Genomic DNA, 17893 nt, shown 5'->3' on the forward strand with positions numbered 1-17893 from the left:
TTGCAGGCGACACCAAGTTCTGTGGGAGTGTTGGTGTGCTTGAGAGTAGGAAGGCTCTACGGAGGGATCTGGACAGGCTGGATTGATGGGCAGAGGCCAAGTGTATGAGGTTCGACAATGCTGAGTGCTGGGTCCTGCACTTGGGTCACAACAACCCCATGCAACACTACAGGCTTGGGGAAGAGTGGCTAGAAAGATGCCTGGCGGAAAAGGACCTGGGGGTGTTGGTCGACATCTGGCTGAATACAAGCCAGCAGTGTGCCCAGGTGGCCAAGAAGGCTTGTATCAGAAGCAGTGTGGCCAGCAGGACTAGGGAAGTGATTGTCCCCCTGTACTCAGCACTGGTAAGGCTGCACCTCGAGTGCTGTGTTCAGTTTTGGGCCCCTCACTACAAGAAAGACATTGAGGTGCTGGAGCACGTCCAAAGAAGGGCAATGAAGCTGGTGAAGGGTCTAGAGCACAAGTCTTATGAGGGGTGGCTAAGGGAACTGGGATTGTTTAGCCTGGAGAAAAGGAGGCTGAGCGGACACTTTAACACTCTCTACAACTACCTGAGAGGAGGTTGTAGCAAGGTGAGTGTTGGTCTCTTTGCTCCAGTAAAAAGTAATAGGACAAGAGAAAATGGCCTCAAGTTGCACCAGCAGAGGTTTATATTGGACAGTAGCAAAAATTCTTCACTGAAAGTCTTGTCAATCAGTGGAACAGGCTGCCCAGGGAAGTGGTAGAGTCACCATCCCCGGCAGTATTTAAAAGACACGCAGATGTAGTGCTTAGGGCCATGGTTTTGTGTTTGGAGTTGGCAGTGTTAGGTTTATGGTTGGACGTGATGGCCTTAAAGCTCTTTCCAAACCTAAATCATGTAATCATAGAATCATTTTCGTTGGAAAATGATGATTCATTGATTCAATGATTCTGTGATTTTAGATCTCATTTCTACCTGTGTACAAGATTGGATTATAGCAAACATGGTGTATGTCCATGTATTTGTATTTTAGGTAATACTTGGACAGGAAATCCTAAATGAGTATGTAATACTAGGAGACTTTACTGATGCAATCATATGGCTTTGGATGTTTTGCAATCTACATCTTTCATAAGTATACCAGCTTGAATGTAATGATTTAAAAATGAAATATGTTAGATGTACATTAGTATCTTTCACACTATATTATAACTCAGTAACAATATCAGAATCTCTTTTTCTTCTCAAGACTGCATATTTTAGTCAAATTATAATACCAGTTTATCTTAATTAATTTGTCTTAAAATAATATGCTGGAAGAGCTGCTGATGCAATGTGGAAGCTGCAAATATGAATCCAAATTTGTTTAACCTGTAGAGAATTAATGATGTGATGACAATAAGATGGAGTAATTGCTTTAGGTTGGTAATTTACATAGTTTAAACAGGGCAGCCTCTAGACTTTAAATCAGTAGAATTAACACATCATCTGCTTTTTAAAAGTGGAAGGTTCTGTAAACTCACAAAGCATGTTAATTGTGCAAGGATAGCATAAATTACTTCATTTTTGGCACTTTTTCAAAAATTACCCTCTATAAGAACTATGGGCTTAGTTATGTTAAGGCTGTATTAACATTTCTTTTATAGAGATATTTTTCCATTTTTTTCTCAGCAAAGAAGAAAATAAGGATAGATATAATTATTGCATTAAAAAAAAAAAAAAAAGAGAGCTTGTGATTTTACAACATAGATATTTCTGAAAATGTTTCCAGTATATGACGAACTGACATATTCCTTTGGGTTACAACTTACACAGCTAATGTCCTTAGGTAATACTGTCTCCCCACACTGACCTACAAGGCTAAATTTAAGTTCTAAGACTGGTTTTAAGGCCTTCTGTCAGACTTTCTAAGTGCAACTTTTCTTGCATTTCTTGCCTTTTCAAGGTTCTATGAAATAAAACAACTGAACTTAATAGCAGTTTAGTTAGTTAGGTTTTATGAGAAATTTAATGCCTGTATATTCAGATTGAAAGCTTCATTTTGGAACAAGCTTGTCTATCACAGCTGGATTATATTTTTCTGAGACTGTCATCTGACATGGGGTTGTGAATGTGGCACTTCTGAAAAGTCAGTCTGAGAAGTTTTATTGCTGTCACTGCATTGTCCACCACTGGAGAGTCGGGGGGGGTGGGGGGGTGTTAAACTTTTTTTCCTTTTTCTTTTTGTACCAGCAAAGCATGAAAATTGCTTTAATCGGAGTTGTTGCTACTGAAATACCTGCAGCTCCAGAGCTGGCTGGCTAGTCATTATAAAAGTGAACATCCAAAAAAGGACAAATAACCAGGTGCAAAGTAGTTAAAATATTCTGGCAATTTACCATAAAATGGTTATGTTGATTTTGTCTTTGGTACTTCACTGATATTGAATAACTTCTATAGCAAATGAGGCATGAAATATTTTCAAAACCTTGGTAGCCCCAAATATGGTGAAATTAAATTTTTATTTTATTTCAAAGGTTAAGTACTGCCATGTGTTTCCAAACTCCTGAATTATCTCTTTGCTGTCTGATACTTGTTCAAGAGACCTTGCTTTAATAAGTTTCTAAAATGACCTTTCCTCTCATCCACCTTTTTAGCAGTGTTATGGCTTATTGAAGAAGTAACTTTTTAGAGAGAGGCAGAGGGACGTAACAAAGTAAAAATGCCTGGACTTTGTCAAATGCAAATAAGAGATTGTGTTTGTGTATGCATGAGTGTATATTACGAGTGATATAACAGTTTTATGATAAAATAATGACTCCAAAATTAATGGCTGCTTATCTCAATTTTGATTGTAATTACTGTATTATAGAATTATCACTGTGGAAGTGAAGGGGGCAGTGTTGAAAATTTTGAGAGCTGTTAGTCCAGGAGATCTTGCCAACTGATCAAAAGTCTGTTATTCTTTGTTTTTTTCTTGCCACACTAACTTGCACATAGAAAACAGGAGAAAGCCTATTGAAAGACACACAAATGTTTTAGTAGAAAATCCATCTGAAAAGTTCCAGCTGTGTCATTTATGGCTCTTCATAATAACCATTTATCTGTTTAAGAGCTTAAAATATTTTTTCCCAGTAGATATTTGTGTTCTGTTCAGTTCAACTTTTTATGAAATACCTAAAACTCCTGCTGGCCTTCATTGTTCAAAAGTGACATTGTAGCCAGAGAGAATATTAAACTGGTTGTCTGTGATGGAAATTGTGAGTGTTGATGGATTGTGTTTGTGTGTTATGCAGGATAAAAAGGCTCTGCCCTGAGATTAGACCCATGGGACATCAGGGCTTTAAAAAGAGTTCTAGATAGCTGGTGTATTTATCCCATCCACCCGTTCACCTGTGTATATGATATGTATGCCTGATGTGTTTAACTTTTGAAAGCAATAATTTGGACCAAGACGACTGGGCATTTCAACATAGATGTACCTAAACAAGATAGGTACATTTCTAATAAATGTTTCTGAGATAGTTTTGACTTCAAGGACATGTATTTCCCTCAGGAAAGGGAAAGAGATTACTAGCTATTCAGCTATCACAAGACATTTTACAGCGTGTTTTACTGTTATTGGCTTATCTTACTTACTTAGCCTCCTTAATAGCAGGTGATTCTCAAGCAGCACTTCTTCTTCTCCTTCTTCTTCTTCTTCCTCCTCCTCTTCCTCCTCTTCTTGTTCTTCTTCTTCTTCTTCTTGTTCTTCTTGTTCTTCTTCTTCTTCTTCTTCTTCCTCCTCCTCTTCCTCTTCTTCTTCTTCTTCTTCTTCTTCTTCTTCTTCTTCTTTATTATTCTTCTTATTCTTTCTTCTCTCTTCTTCTTTCTTCTTCTTTCTTCTTCTTTCTTCTTCTTTCTTCATTATTATTATTTGTTCTTTGTCTTGAACACAGTGTTTCAGGCATAAGCATTTGCTTTATCTTTTTCCTTAAAGACAAATTGATTTGCGGGTGGTCTGCAAGGACTGAACACGTGCTGTGTGCCATGCCCATCTATTAATACTTTGTGTATTTGAATCACTGTATTACATAATAGCCAGTGATTCAATTACGCAACCAAAACAGTAGTGGGTACAACAGACACAATTGCCTGGTTGCTATGGGAAGATGAAATTGTTTCAAATGTAAGCTGCTCAACTGAGTGGGAGAGGATGTGGATTAAGGTCATTGTGTAATTACAGTTTTTAGCCCAGGCACTGCAGCATGGAAAACAAATATGTCCAGTCTGCTTTGCCAAAGACATTCTCTAGACCTATTAGAATCTATACAGAAAAAGTAATTTGTAAAAATTCTCATTTGAATAATTATTTTAGGTATTAGATTCTACAAAACAAAGCTTGTATAGTGGTTAAATGTGTGGTAATTCATTAAAAGGATTGGACAATTGTGTCTGCAAACATGCAACACAGGTACATCCAAATGAGTCTGCAGAGTCAGTGGGTTAAGTCCTTTCAAGAGCAACAGAACTGTTACTGAGCAGGTTCTGTTAACCACCTTAGAGGAAGCTGTAACATAAAGGGATCCATGATGTTCTCAATAGAGAAAAGTGTAATTAGCTCTGGAAAAGATGCTTTTTATTTTATCTGTTCACTATTTTCTGAATCATCACAACAGTCTGTGTTTTAGCATGCTAGTTAATAGCCCCATCCCCAATTAGTGGAGATTTCTGGTTTACTGCTTTTTGGATGCAATGGAAATAAAACCACTTGTTACTATCTTTGTTTATTGTAAAGAGTAAATTCTCAATTTTTAGATAAAATGTCAGATTTAGAGCATTTAGGCATCCACAAAAAGAGATTCTAAGGAAAACCTTATATTCCACTCCTCTGCATTTCAAGCCTGGATTCCTTTAGGTGATTAGACTGACTTATCTTTTTTTTTTTTTTTTTTTCCTAATAGGGAATTTGAGTTTTGAGCCTTCTCTCAGAGAAACCACAGAGGTGATCTAGCTGAAAAGAGGAAGCAGGGTAGACTAGAACTGCAAATTGCTGATAGCCAAGTGGTTGCAACTTGCCTGAGATACAGAACACAACTGTCACATTTCAAAAGGATGGTGAATCCTCATCCCAGGTGAGGACCTGATTTCTTAACAACTGGTGCATGTACAGGACTAAACTTTCTAGTTGGAACTGCTTGACTGAATATAAATAATTCACTGACTCAGAGGGAGAAAGTGAGAGGAACTATATAGCTCACCAAGTAATTGCATTCCTCTTTAATGTAAAACATGAACCCACACTTTCTATCAGCAGAGTTTTCTGCTTTTGAGCCACATAAGACAGTTTCTAAAGAATGTGAGTGGTTCAAATATTGCCATGGAGCAGGGCCTTAAATTCACAGTAAGGAACCTTAGTCAACCCTAATATAAATAGTTTTTATATGAGGTGACATATAGATATATATGTCATCCGATATAATAAAGTTTCTTTAGGACACTTTGGTATTAGTAAGTTAAGCAGGTGACACATGGCAGTGACAATGACGTATGACACTGGCAGTGACACATGGAGAGTGGATTGAACATTTTATTGTCTTTCCAGGCTGAATGAATCTACCAAATAGAAATGAAAGATATATTATCTTTCTGTTGTCATGACTTGCACCCACTGAATTGTGTAATAGGAGGGAGAGTCTCCCACAGACAAATTTACTGTAAGACCTTTTTGGTTTTGCACTTAGTGACTAGCTGAACATTAGCCAGTAGCACAAAGCAATCTCCTTATTTTGTCTCCCACATTGATTGATGTGTTTACTTTTTTTTTTTAATATACTAGAATCTGTATTCTCAACTAGATTACAATCAAGATAGAGACATTGTCTCTAGCATTACTTCATCCTCATTCTTTCATTGTGTTGTAAAGTGCATTTCAAGCCTGCAAATATTGCAAAACTTAGGAACACTCCTTCAATATAATGATGTTAAGAATATAGTCCTGAATTCCTATAGAATGACAATGCTGGTGTTCAATGTATATTTGCTCTTTATTTGGAAGTTCTGTTTTCATTTGCTGGAGCGGTTGGATGATTGGAGGTTACCAGTGGTGGGCTTCCTTTTCCCTCCTTTGGATTCACCATTGGAAAGCACTAAACTTATATTTAGTGTAGTGACTGAGAGTTCTTATTAGTTAAAAGACTGGAAAAAAAATCACTTATTTTGCTAGGTATGCCTCTAACAGAAGAAAAGACACAGGTCCCATTTAATTCCTTTCCTTTTTTGTTGTTGGGATTTTTTTTTTTTAGGGATCACAAAATTAGGTAGAGTGACAAAAAAGATAAATGAATATTTACTATTATACTAATGTAATTATTTCTGTTTTCAAACAGAGCTATTTTCAGTCCCCTTCCTTTAAGGGCATTTAAAGCATGATGGCTCTTTAGACCATAGGCTTCTCCATATCCTTTGAAATTAGGAAGTCATTGCCTTTGAATGCATTTCTTTGTCCTCAAAGACAGTTGGGCATCTGTATCTTACTATTTTAAACCCTCCAATAGGTATAATCTTTTGCTCTTGTTAGACCAATTCTCTTTGTGCTTGGTACTGGGACTTCATAGCAACTTTAATAGGTCAATTTGCTTTCTCTTTCAAATCTCCCATGTCAACAAAATCAAAAGGTATTTCAATAGAAACCTAAATTCATGGGCAGGCAATGTCACATATTTTCTAATAATTTTAAAAAAGAATAATTTAGTGAATCTTCTTATAATGAGTGCTAATATCTTTATTTTGAAAATTTATCTGTTCTAATCATAATTAATACACTGACTCATATTATTGAGATTCCTTTTTAAAAATGCACTGGAAAAGCTATTTCATTATACTAATGGTTTTCTCTTGATGAAAATAATTATGAGAAATTTAATTTAAAAAGATAAATTTAGTTACATTTAATGCAATTCATTGTTTCTAATTTAATATCTTTTTTGTTTTATTTTTTTTCTATGATGTTCTACATTTGCTTTTTCTTTAAAAAACTTCCTGCTAGCTGCTACCTATTTTTGCTCTTCTGAAAACATGTACAGCATCAGTAGTAGACATTTTACTGATAGCCAAGCTCTTTCATGTCTAATTTTTGATGAAAATTAAAATTCAGAATTTTGTGGCCTTCCAAATTTTTGGTTGTCTTTGGGCTTTAAGATGTGAGAGGGGTATCATTTCTCACAGGTTCATTTAGAAGAATAAAGAAAAAAAAAAGAATGAATATCTGGTTACATTTGAGTTTTTTAAGATTCTCTGCAGAAATGGCTCTACCTGTGAGAAATAATACCCCTCTCAGATGTAACTTATTACAAGTTGCAGTTTCAAAGATTTCTAAACTTTAAATAATATGGGATCAGCTTTTGAGAATCTGCCACCTCTGGAAGAAGGTACCTCAACAGTATACTAGCACAGAATAAGACAAAATGTAAAGAACACCCACAGCTATGAGAAGGAAGATATATTGCAAGCATATATTTGTAAAAAGCTTTAGTCTAAAAAGAGCAGAAAAGAGCTACATCAGCAAGAACTACTCCATAATCCTGTATTTAGAGAGTTTTAATCTGAAAGTTTACATAGTCACACTGTAGGATAATGAACATTGATAGGATTACAGCACAAAAGATGGAGGTGTAGAGTGGTAAGGAAAGGATGAATACTTTAGAAGCTCAAGACACTGACAAGAAATCCATGAGCTAATGAATAAGTGTATATTTGGGAGTCACAAGCCCAGATTCTGTGACTGATTCATGTGACATTACACAGACTGCTTAATACACTTGGGTTTTGCTCATTTGTGATCAAAATGGAAATAAATGCTTTCCTGTCTTTCTAAAGCACTTCCAGCCTCGGGATGACAGCGTTCACATTTCTGTGCTGTTGCTAAAGCTGGAGTATTTTATCAGCAATATTGCTATCAATAACGTGTGTAATGTACAAAACAGGAATAATTTTCCATTTTCCTTTGGCACAGGAAATGAAATGGTATATTATAGTATGTATTTATGGCTTATGTGCCAAGTAGTGTCTGCATTTCTCTTTGATGCTGCTCATTTCTCAAAGAACGGTACATGAAATGCCAAATGGAAAGAATAGTAACAGACACCTAATTGTTCATTCGTAGTTATGCTTGCAGCAATACATTCACTTGGCTTTGTGGAGTCCTAAGCAGTAAATTTTTTGTGATTTCAAATTTGGTGTTTAACATCTAAAAGTTATTATGGGTTTTGCTTCTACAAGCAAACAAACAGTATTAAAACAGTGGTTGTGTCTGTCTTCTCTCTCTCAGAGAGGAATGAAAGTAAAACTCTCCCCCGTCTCGATCACTCCCTCTGTAAATTTTTTACTTCCCAGCATTACCTGACCAGTAACACAGTAGGAGGAAATTGAAAATATGGCTTCCTCTTCACCAAAGGAAAACATCATAATACTTGGTTAACTAATGAAATCATTTGAATAATCTATATTATAAATAACTACACCCCTTTCTGTTGTCACTTGCCGTGCAAGCCAATTTCTATTCAATGTCCACAGGTTCTGTAAGTAAATGTATACTTCTCCAAATATTGCATAAGCACATATAAACACACACTAGCTAAAACAAAGCAGAAAAACAGTGTTTATATTCTAAAATTAGAGAGTTAATATTTAAAACAGCAAAACATCCTACCAGTGAGATTATACCATTTCCGATGCTGACAGATGTAATTTGTGCTTGGGATAAATTACTCTGGAGGTTTAAACTGGAAATAGTAGATCCTTGACCAGTGCTAACTTCCACAGCCAATGAAGCTGTGAAAGTTTAGACAACAAAGGCATCATCTGCCCTCAGCCCTGTTCAGAATTGCTCATCATCACACAGTGCAATTTATGCTGCGCTAAAAACACAAAAATAGTCTCCTAATGGACTTCCTTACAGAAAACTTTGTCAATTAAATGCCTTTTTTTTTTTTTTTTTACTTCTTTTTTCCTTTTAATGGCTTTCTTCCTTTTATTGTCAAAACATGACCATGTGAAAGTACAGAAAGAACACCTGCATTCCACTATGGGAAAAGGTAAACCTCTGCATCATGCAGTAATTTTCAGATGTTACGGTAGCTTTCAAATCCAAATAATGAACAAAAAATTTAAAAAAGCAAAAAAAAAAACAAAAAAAGAAAGACAAAAGAAAAAAAAAGGAACAATTTTAAACATTTAGAAATGACGAAGATTCTTCTTTAGCTTTTAGACAAAAAATAACATATCTAGGCTTTTTCATTCTTCATCTCTAAAAAGAAATCATACATTACATAGTATCTTATGAGAACTATAGATTCCAGCGTCTCCACCCCAGAAGAACATACAGATAGCAGACATTGTATTGAAGTTATGGTTATAACTGGCTATGACTGAGTTATGCAAATGAAAATATAAACATCACTACTGAACTCAAAGTGTCTTGCTTAATTGAGGATGCATAGGATTAGGATTCTGGCCTATTATCAAGCTGAGACCTGAAAACCATTCCCTTTTTCACCTAGTTACCAAGAACAAGTTGCATGCATGTAGTTTTGCCTGTGAAGCAGTTTAAACATTTAAATTCCAGTTTTAGATCCTCAAAAAACTAATGCCTTCATAGTTGATTTTCTTTTCCCCCCCCCCCAAACTCACCAATCATCTAAACTTTTTCTGCTAATGATGCCCAGTAACACTTGAATTTCAATGTTACTGACTGCTGCTTTGCTGTCAGAGAAACCTTGTCCAGTCATACCAATCTGGAACAGTCTGGTTATGAGGAGGAAGGGAGATAGACTTTGCAAAACCAGATTGCTCCACATCCAGAGTTATTTTCTGCAGTCCATAAGCAGAAAGCCGTAAGCATCATCCATACAGTATTTTTTGCAGTGGGATTCTTCCAGAAGTTACCTTTATTTAAGGCTGTCATAGATTTTCTAATATTCTGAAGAACACAAGACACAGCTGGGGAGAGAGTCACAGTATTGTACCATGGGATAGGGGCCGTGAAACAGAAACTATAGAATCAGGTTGAGATAATTAGTTTGTAACCAAGGTAATAGGTAATGAAGCCAACTGACCGTGGCAAGGTACAATGCTGCTATGTTCCATGTACAGTCCCTACCAAACTGAACAATAGGTTTGGAGATATTAATCTTATGAAGTAAGTTGCTATGGACAGGTACACCTACAACAAGGATACTGCGCATGCCTGCAAGAAGAGGCTCACCCAGCAGACACGGGTGCAAGACCACTGACAACCACCAGAGACCCTTGAGGACCACCGACTCAAATCACTGAGCATGCGTGATGGGGAGGAGAATATGGAAATGGATTCCAAGAAATGATTATCATAGGACTGCCCTTCCTGAGAAAAACAATGAATATGTATGTTTTGATCCTACATAACCTGTGTGTTGGCGATCACCTGGCATGCACGTTGGGTGGAGCTATCCCCCGTGCATCCAGCGCTGCAATAAAGAATGCCTGACTTTTAACACTACATTGGTGTTACGAGGTTTATTCCCGGATTTCGGTGACAGTATTGAATTGATGCTTAAGTGGTTGATCCAACTATGGAAGCCCTGGCCTGTTGGCTTCCATATTCTGATCCATAGAGCCAGCCTGTCTAACATTTTATACAGCGTGCACTCCATATAAAAAGCCTGCATGAACTCAGCACGTAAGGAACAGCAGCCATTTATCATCAGAGTTCAGTTCCTGGGTTATGAGACTGTCCACTTGGCCTTGACTCCTGGTGACTGATGAAGTAATGAAAGTAAAACATTGTGGTCTTAACTGCCTTCAGCCATCCCAAAATGTCACAAGCATGAAGGCTTAGTAACAATATATAATAATATTTAGTAGCATTTAAAGGCCAAGGTTTAGAAAAAAACTTATACAGGTCAATTCAGAGGTAGTAGCTAACACATTTTATAATACATTCCTACGTTTTTTCTAATGTCTTACAAGGGATTAAAGGAACTGAACATAATTCTGTGTGCTCAGTTAGCTTGTAGCGTCCATATGCACCTCTAACTGCTCACTGATAAGAACTTGTAGAAATCACTCCAAGTTGTGTCGTTGTGCCAGCAGCTTGCCAGAAGCACCCTTACAACATTTTCAGTGTTGCTGGTGAGACATGCGACACGTACTCTGCTTTCCCCCTGACAAGGAGTTCATCCGGGCGGTCATTTTTCACCCAGCTCTCTTTCTACGTTAAACATCTTTATCAGCATGGTCATCTTCTGACCGGTATCTTAAACTGCTGTGCCTCTTCCTAACCAGCACTTCACTATGACTGCTTGGGACAACTGCCTTTCCTAGCAGTGATTCCTCGTGTTAATGATGGCAGAGAATTGTGCTGTAACCTCTGCTGGCTTTCGTAATGACAAGCTGATTAGCGCACGGCTTCTTTCAAAGAGCGGGTGATCAGCCTATTGGAAGATAGAGTTCCTTAGAAGGGGGTAGACAGCTGATTTCTAGAGGTTTAGCAGAGCACAGCATCCAAGAGCTGAAATGTGCATGAAGTATGTTTAATAAGAAATATCTGTGTTTCCATAGGAATGTTGGTAAACAGCAAATCAGGTGAACTCACTCCATATTCAGCAACCCTCAGAAAAGACCTGTAAAAATAATTATGTGTACACAGTAATAAGAACTGTGTAGTCCAGTAAATATTAAATCTTTCCTCTAGACATCAAAAGATATTGCTTATCTAAATTTTAATGGACTTTTATTATAATAATTAAAATAATTGCTCCTCATCCACAGTTAGGAAAATCAGGTAAAGATGGTGTTTTTACAAATGTAGGGATTAAGACACAAATCTGATGAGCTGCAAAATGCTAGGAAAACAATTAACAGTATAATTTAATTTAACTGGCATCAATTTACATGATACCGAGCCAATGAAAAACAAATACAAGTTGATTTTCAGAGGGAATTAAAAAATAATATCCCAGAATGTCAGTCACCACATTTTTAGGATAGCAAACAAATTTGGTGTTTTGCTTCACTGAATTACAATTTCTTTTCAGCAGTATTTCTGTTTATATGTACTTTTCTTGGTTTATGAAGTATTTAATTAAGTGCTATGAGGCATTCTGATTAAAAACAATGAGTATAATCACCATAAAATGATATATATGTTTAATAGTTATTTTTTAAACTAATAAATAGGTCTGAAAATAGAAGCATGTAGGCAATCATCATTCAGCCAGAGCATCCTGGCAGGCTAATCAGAAATCCATTTTCAGCATGTTATTTTTGCTAATAGTTTGGAAGTATAAATAAAATAATTGCCAGTAAAAGTTACAGATGAGAGAAATTGGTAGGATTCTAAATCTGCAGAGAAACCTTGCTTAAAAAACTAACCCATTTTTATCTTCATAAACCTCAGATTATTTTTCAGAGTTTGCAGAAAAACCAGCGAAAATTCATATACTGTTGCAGGTGTCATGCCTAGGGAGAGCACTATAGGATGAAGGAGAGGATAATTGTAGCTTTAAAAGGGATCTGGTGTCCTTTAATGTATTATGCTACGTAACCTGTTAAAAAATGAGTAAATGTGATCCTTGACATGAACACAAAGTAGAAGGTGACAAGGGTATTATAACTTCAATGATATTATTATTACTTCAGTGCTGGCTGAATATGAGCCAGCAGTGTGCCTGGGTAGCCAAGAAGACCAACAGCATCCTGGCCGGTATCAGAAATGGTGTGGCCAGCAGGAGTAGGGAAGTGATTGTCCCCCTGTACTCAACCCTGGTGAGGTCATACCTTGAGTACTGTGTTCAGTTTTGGGCCCCTCACTACTATAAAGACATTGAGGTGCTGCAGTGTGTCCAAAGAAGGACAACGAAGTTGATGAAGCTGGTCTAGAGGACAGGTCTTATGACGAGCAGCTGAGGGAACTGGGGTTGTTTAGCCCAGAGCAAAGGATGCTGAGGGGAGACCTTATTGCTCCCTGCAACTACCTGAGAGGAGGCTGTAGGCAGGTGGGTGTTGGTCTCTTCTCCCAAGTAACAAGCGATAGGACAAGAGGAAATGGCCTCAAGTTGTGCCAGAGGAGGTTTAGATGGGATATTAGACAAAATTTCTTCACTGAAAGGGTCATCAAGCACTGGAACAGGCTGCCCAGGGAAGTGGTAGAGTCACCATCCCTGAACGTATTTAAAACACGTGTAGATGTGGCACTCAGGGACATGGTTTGGTTTAGTGGTGGACTTGGCAGTGTTAGGTTTATGGTTGGACTTCATGAACTTGAGAGTCTTTTCCAACCTAAATGATTCTATGATTCTATGATTAGCATGAAAGTTTTTGCAATAGGAAGTTCAGTTTTATTGTTCATGTTAGTAAAAGGATGCTTGACAATAAGTGTCTTGAAAGCAAATAAATAAATAGATAATTATATTTTTTGGCCTGTAAAATCCGATTTCTTATGGACTTTTTGGAATCACAAATAATGATAATACAGTAGTCAGAAGCCTTGAAATGTGCTGAGTTTTTTGCTCATTTCAGACATCTAATAACAGGCTCTAAATATTTGGTAGAGGCAAAAATTAAGAAAATCAAATACAACAACCAAGTTAGGAAGTGGCAGGTATTTTAGAGTTTTATAAATTAGCTCCACTTACTTTACAGTGCAAATCAGGCTCTAAGAGCAGCTTAATTTTACATTCATTTTTCCTGACAATATCTTTGTTTGACTTCATAGCACAGAAGTGGATTGAGGATCTTAGCTTTCTTGGGCATGTGACATAAACAAGCCTGTTTGCAAGATTGACAATGATCCAAATACAGAATACTTAAGATTTGGGAAAAAAAATCTGAAAGTCATTGTGTAGATGAAGATTGCACATTCTGTGCAACCTGGATTGCTATGTCTTAGGGTGCCTGGTCATGCAGTTTTCTTAAATGGATGTGGCACCTTAGCAGGCCAGCATTACTGCCTGTTTTTTTGTAACTTGGCAGTAGAGCCTAAAATAGTATTTCTTTTTAGGCACTGCATTATTATCCAAAACCAAAGTTGTACATATTGAAAAAAGCAGTCATAACAGTAAAAGAAAATTCACAGGTAACTGACATACTAAATCTGAATAATGTCATTCTATTATAGTGCAGTGGTGTTCCACCCCACTACAACTCAGCTATTGATATGAAAATACTGCTTTCTGTTATAAAATATGATTCTCAGAACTACAAATCCTATGCCAAATGGGTATCCATCCCTGATTTCTATGAACATATGAATTGTGTATATCCTGGCTTTCTATTTGTCTCAGAAAAGAATAAACAAATTCTTCATCCTATCTCTTAGCAGTAATTAAAAAACAAAATGTACTTCACATACATTAAGGTTTCACTGACCATTCGTCACCTACCTTCACGCTCAAACTCCTTCCTGTAACTATAAAAGAGAATAGAGGTGAGATTGTTGTCTGCATAGCAGAATTAAGATGCACAAAAGATAGTTGATTCGTTTAGCTTCCCAATTTTTTTCTGTTTTCTTCTTGCATGAATTTATAAGGTCCTAGCTTGGGAAATCCCTGTGGTGATAGACTTAATAAAAAAAAGCAGCAAAAACTTTGTTTCAGCCATCCTACTGTTGACCTGTGTTTTCATGGATAAAACTGTAAAACAATATGAAAGTTTTCCCTACTTACAACTTTACTGCACCAATTTTTAAAATATTCATCATGATAAACAGTTTCTCTGGAGGGCAACTGCTCCATGTAGGTGCTTAGATCTCCTTTGTTGATGCTGTAATCAGCGAAGGATTTCTTATGATCTTGTAGGATTTATTTGTGCCACTGTTTCTCAGTGATCTCAGCTATTCTACATAGCTAGTAATAATCTACATTTTCACTGTCTGAATGTGCCTAATATGCTGCACCAGATCAAAGGCTCATCCAGCCCTGTATCCTCTCTCCATCAGTTAGATGGAGTACTTCTGTGCTCACTGGCAGATGCTGGAGAAAAGAGCACAAGAAAGTGAACAAATAGGGCATTTTAGGAATTATTGATGAACAAACAGAAAACAAAACAGAAAGCATAGCACTGTTCGCTCACATCTTGAATATTGTTGATAATTCTGCTTTCTTCTCTATCTGGAAAAAAACCCAACAAACCCACAACCAAAAAAACTCAACAAAGAAAAACAATTTAAAACTGGAAGATTCAGAGCTCTCATAAGGAAGTACTTGAAGATAAGGTTACTCTTCCTAATGAGTCATGACAAAGTAGGCTAAGACACTCCAGTCTGGGTTTCATGGAGTTGAAGAGAGGCAATATGGTAGATAACTACGAAAATGTGTTAATGGGGTGGTGAGCAGGGATTGTGGTTGGTTGGTTGGTTGATTGGTTGGTTGGTTTTACTGTCTCTTCTAGTACAATGATTTAGGTGAAATCAAATGAAGTGGTCAGAGGAAGGTCAAAGAAAACATAATCTGCTATGTACCTTCCCCAAATCACTGATGATTTGGGAGACCTATGTCATTCCCTTTCCCATCTCTTTTCTAAAATATCTCAAAGTTTATTTACTCTTTCCTTCAATGGAGTTGTTCCACATTTCTGACAGTCCTTTTTGCCTCTCTCTGTTTCTTTTTATATTTCTGTTCATTTGCTTTTCATATAGAGATCATAACTGCATGTAGTATTCAAGACAGGGACATATTAGAGCTTTATAAAATGATATCCCATTTTCCCCTGATCTTTCCTGTTAAATCCTTACACCTCACTTAACTTTTTAAACATGTTTCTAGAGATGAGTTATCTATGAACTCTTGTCAGGGAATACTAACTACAGTCGCACATTAACGAAGACTTTTTTTTTCTTATGAATTAAAACCTATGATCCCTGAATTTTATTTGCTATTTTATTTCTCAGTCGTTCGGGATAGAGACCCTTCACAGTTCTTGATAGTCAGCTTTGATAATTGATGACATCAAATTGTGCATAAGAGACTTTGCCATTTATTTTTTATCCTTGTTTCTGTATTCTTTATGAAAGCATCGAACAACTGGCATCCCACTACTCTCTTTATTTGTGAAAATTATATTTTTATTTTTTTTATTTTCTTCCTTCTTTTTGACCATGTGTTAATTGATAAAATGTATATATGAATGCATACTTTGTACATATTTTGTATGCAGGTGTTGGCAGAAAATAGCTCCCTCTATTAATTAACATCCTGGTTTTGTAGAAATGGGGAATAAAGGAAAGAAAAATATTTTCTGCCAGCTTCTGGCTATGATTCAAGAATGCAAACATGTCACAAAAATTTAACTCAAATTTATGATTAGTTTTATCCAGTAGATGTCTGACAGTTGCTAAAGAAGTTAATGATCTCTGTATAATCAATGCATTTTAGAAATTCTGGTGGCTGAGTATCGACTATAGTAAAAAGTCACTTAGGTTTTTTTAATTTATTTATCTTAAGATACTGCCTTTGGATCTGTTTTTGCTTGTCCTTTGGAGTTGGGCATCCATAAGAGAGAGTACAATTTTTTTGACTTTGGCTAGCTTTCCTATGTCATCCTGGTGACAAAACAAATAGTATATAAATTTACATTCTCTTTTTATAAATGTTTTTCCCCTCTCTCATTGGATGAATGTTTGAATTATTTCTCATGTGGCTCCCATCACTAGCAGGTTGCTTACACTGGTGCTAAGAGAAAGATTCAATCTGTCTATCAATCTAATTTAGCCTCTGTACATGCAATCTTCATCATGTCGGTTTTTGTTGTCAATGTCTTTTGTGTGGGAGACATAATTTAGGGTAGTTTTAGTCTTACCTGTTTTACTTGCTTTGAAGAAAATTGGAAGTGCACTCTCAGACAGTTAGTGAAGATTGGAAACCAATAATGTAAAGCAATATTTTTTTAAGTGTTTGAAACATATCATGAGTGATATTCTGATTAATTTGCTGTAATACTCTGTGAACTCAAACATATGTGATAAAAAGAAGTGTGACTATGAGGGACAGTATGCAATTTACTCAGTGTTTTTTCATAAATGCTTTGCGTTAAAATCTTTGTGAGATGGACAAATTAACAAATTTAATTGACAAAGTCCAACACTTGCTGACTCAAACTATTGGATTAATTGAAAGAGAGACATTTATAGAAAAAACCCTATTTTTTTCCTCTCTAAATGCTTCTAAATTTAGATATGCTAAATTAGTTTTCTTAAAAATGGTGGAGTTCCTTAGAACTGTATAAGAACTAGACACATACTGAGTAATTTTTCTCAGGCTAAGTGTTTCTGCAGACCAATTCAGATAGAAAAATATAGAAAAAGTATTTTTGGATAATGATTTTTTCCATATTCATGAATTATAATTTTGTATACAGTGTTTTGGCTTTTTAAGTTTTTTCTGATATAGAGGAAAAGTCAACTTCATTGCACTTCTAATATCAGAACTGCCAAATTTCCTATGAAATAAATATTTTTGCTTCCAAACAGTATTACAGATTATTCTTAAGGAAAAGAAATGTTTCAGACTATATAGCTTAAACATTGAGAAAATACTAAGCTAATACTAAGCTATGTCCGGTGGGGGAAAAAAAAAAAAAGAAATTTGCTATCATCTATTTTCACCCTTTTTTACCTGTCACCGCTCTGAGGAGGTAATTGAGCGGTTGTTGGTCAGCAAGTGGATCGGACTTGCATTAGAGAAGAATCTCTCCAAGATGTATTTAATTTTGTATTAAGATATGGGGAATAGGTTGTTATTATTTTTATTCACAGGGACACAAATGTTGCAAAACCAGGATGACATACATGGCATCAGATAACAAACAAGGTGACAATAGCTGTGCTTCTTCACCAAGTCGTATGAGTGACAGTGGAGTCTTTCTTGCCCACCTTGGGTAAAGAATGAGTGACATGGCCCGAGAAAGAGAGGTATGCAGGAAAACTATCGTGTTCCAGAC

At 36.3% G+C, this 17893-nt stretch overlaps 1 long non-coding RNA gene across 1 annotated transcript in view; it reads left to right on the forward strand.

Annotated features, from left to right (window-relative positions):
- The first annotated feature begins 4920 nt into the window (after positions 1–4920).
- The window catches only part of LOC142600438 (uncharacterized), a 54730-nt gene continuing 41757 nt past the window's right edge, over positions 4921–17893 (forward strand). The window contains exon 1 of the long non-coding RNA XR_012833912.1: positions 4921–5055. This is a non-coding gene — a long non-coding RNA (uncharacterized LOC142600438). The remainder of the gene's footprint in view (positions 5056–17893) is intronic.

Source organism: Balearica regulorum, chromosome 2 (assembly GCF_011004875.1).
Source record: "Balearica regulorum gibbericeps isolate bBalReg1 chromosome 2, bBalReg1.pri, whole genome shotgun sequence".
NCBI lineage: Eukaryota > Metazoa > Chordata > Aves > Gruiformes > Gruidae > Balearica > Balearica regulorum.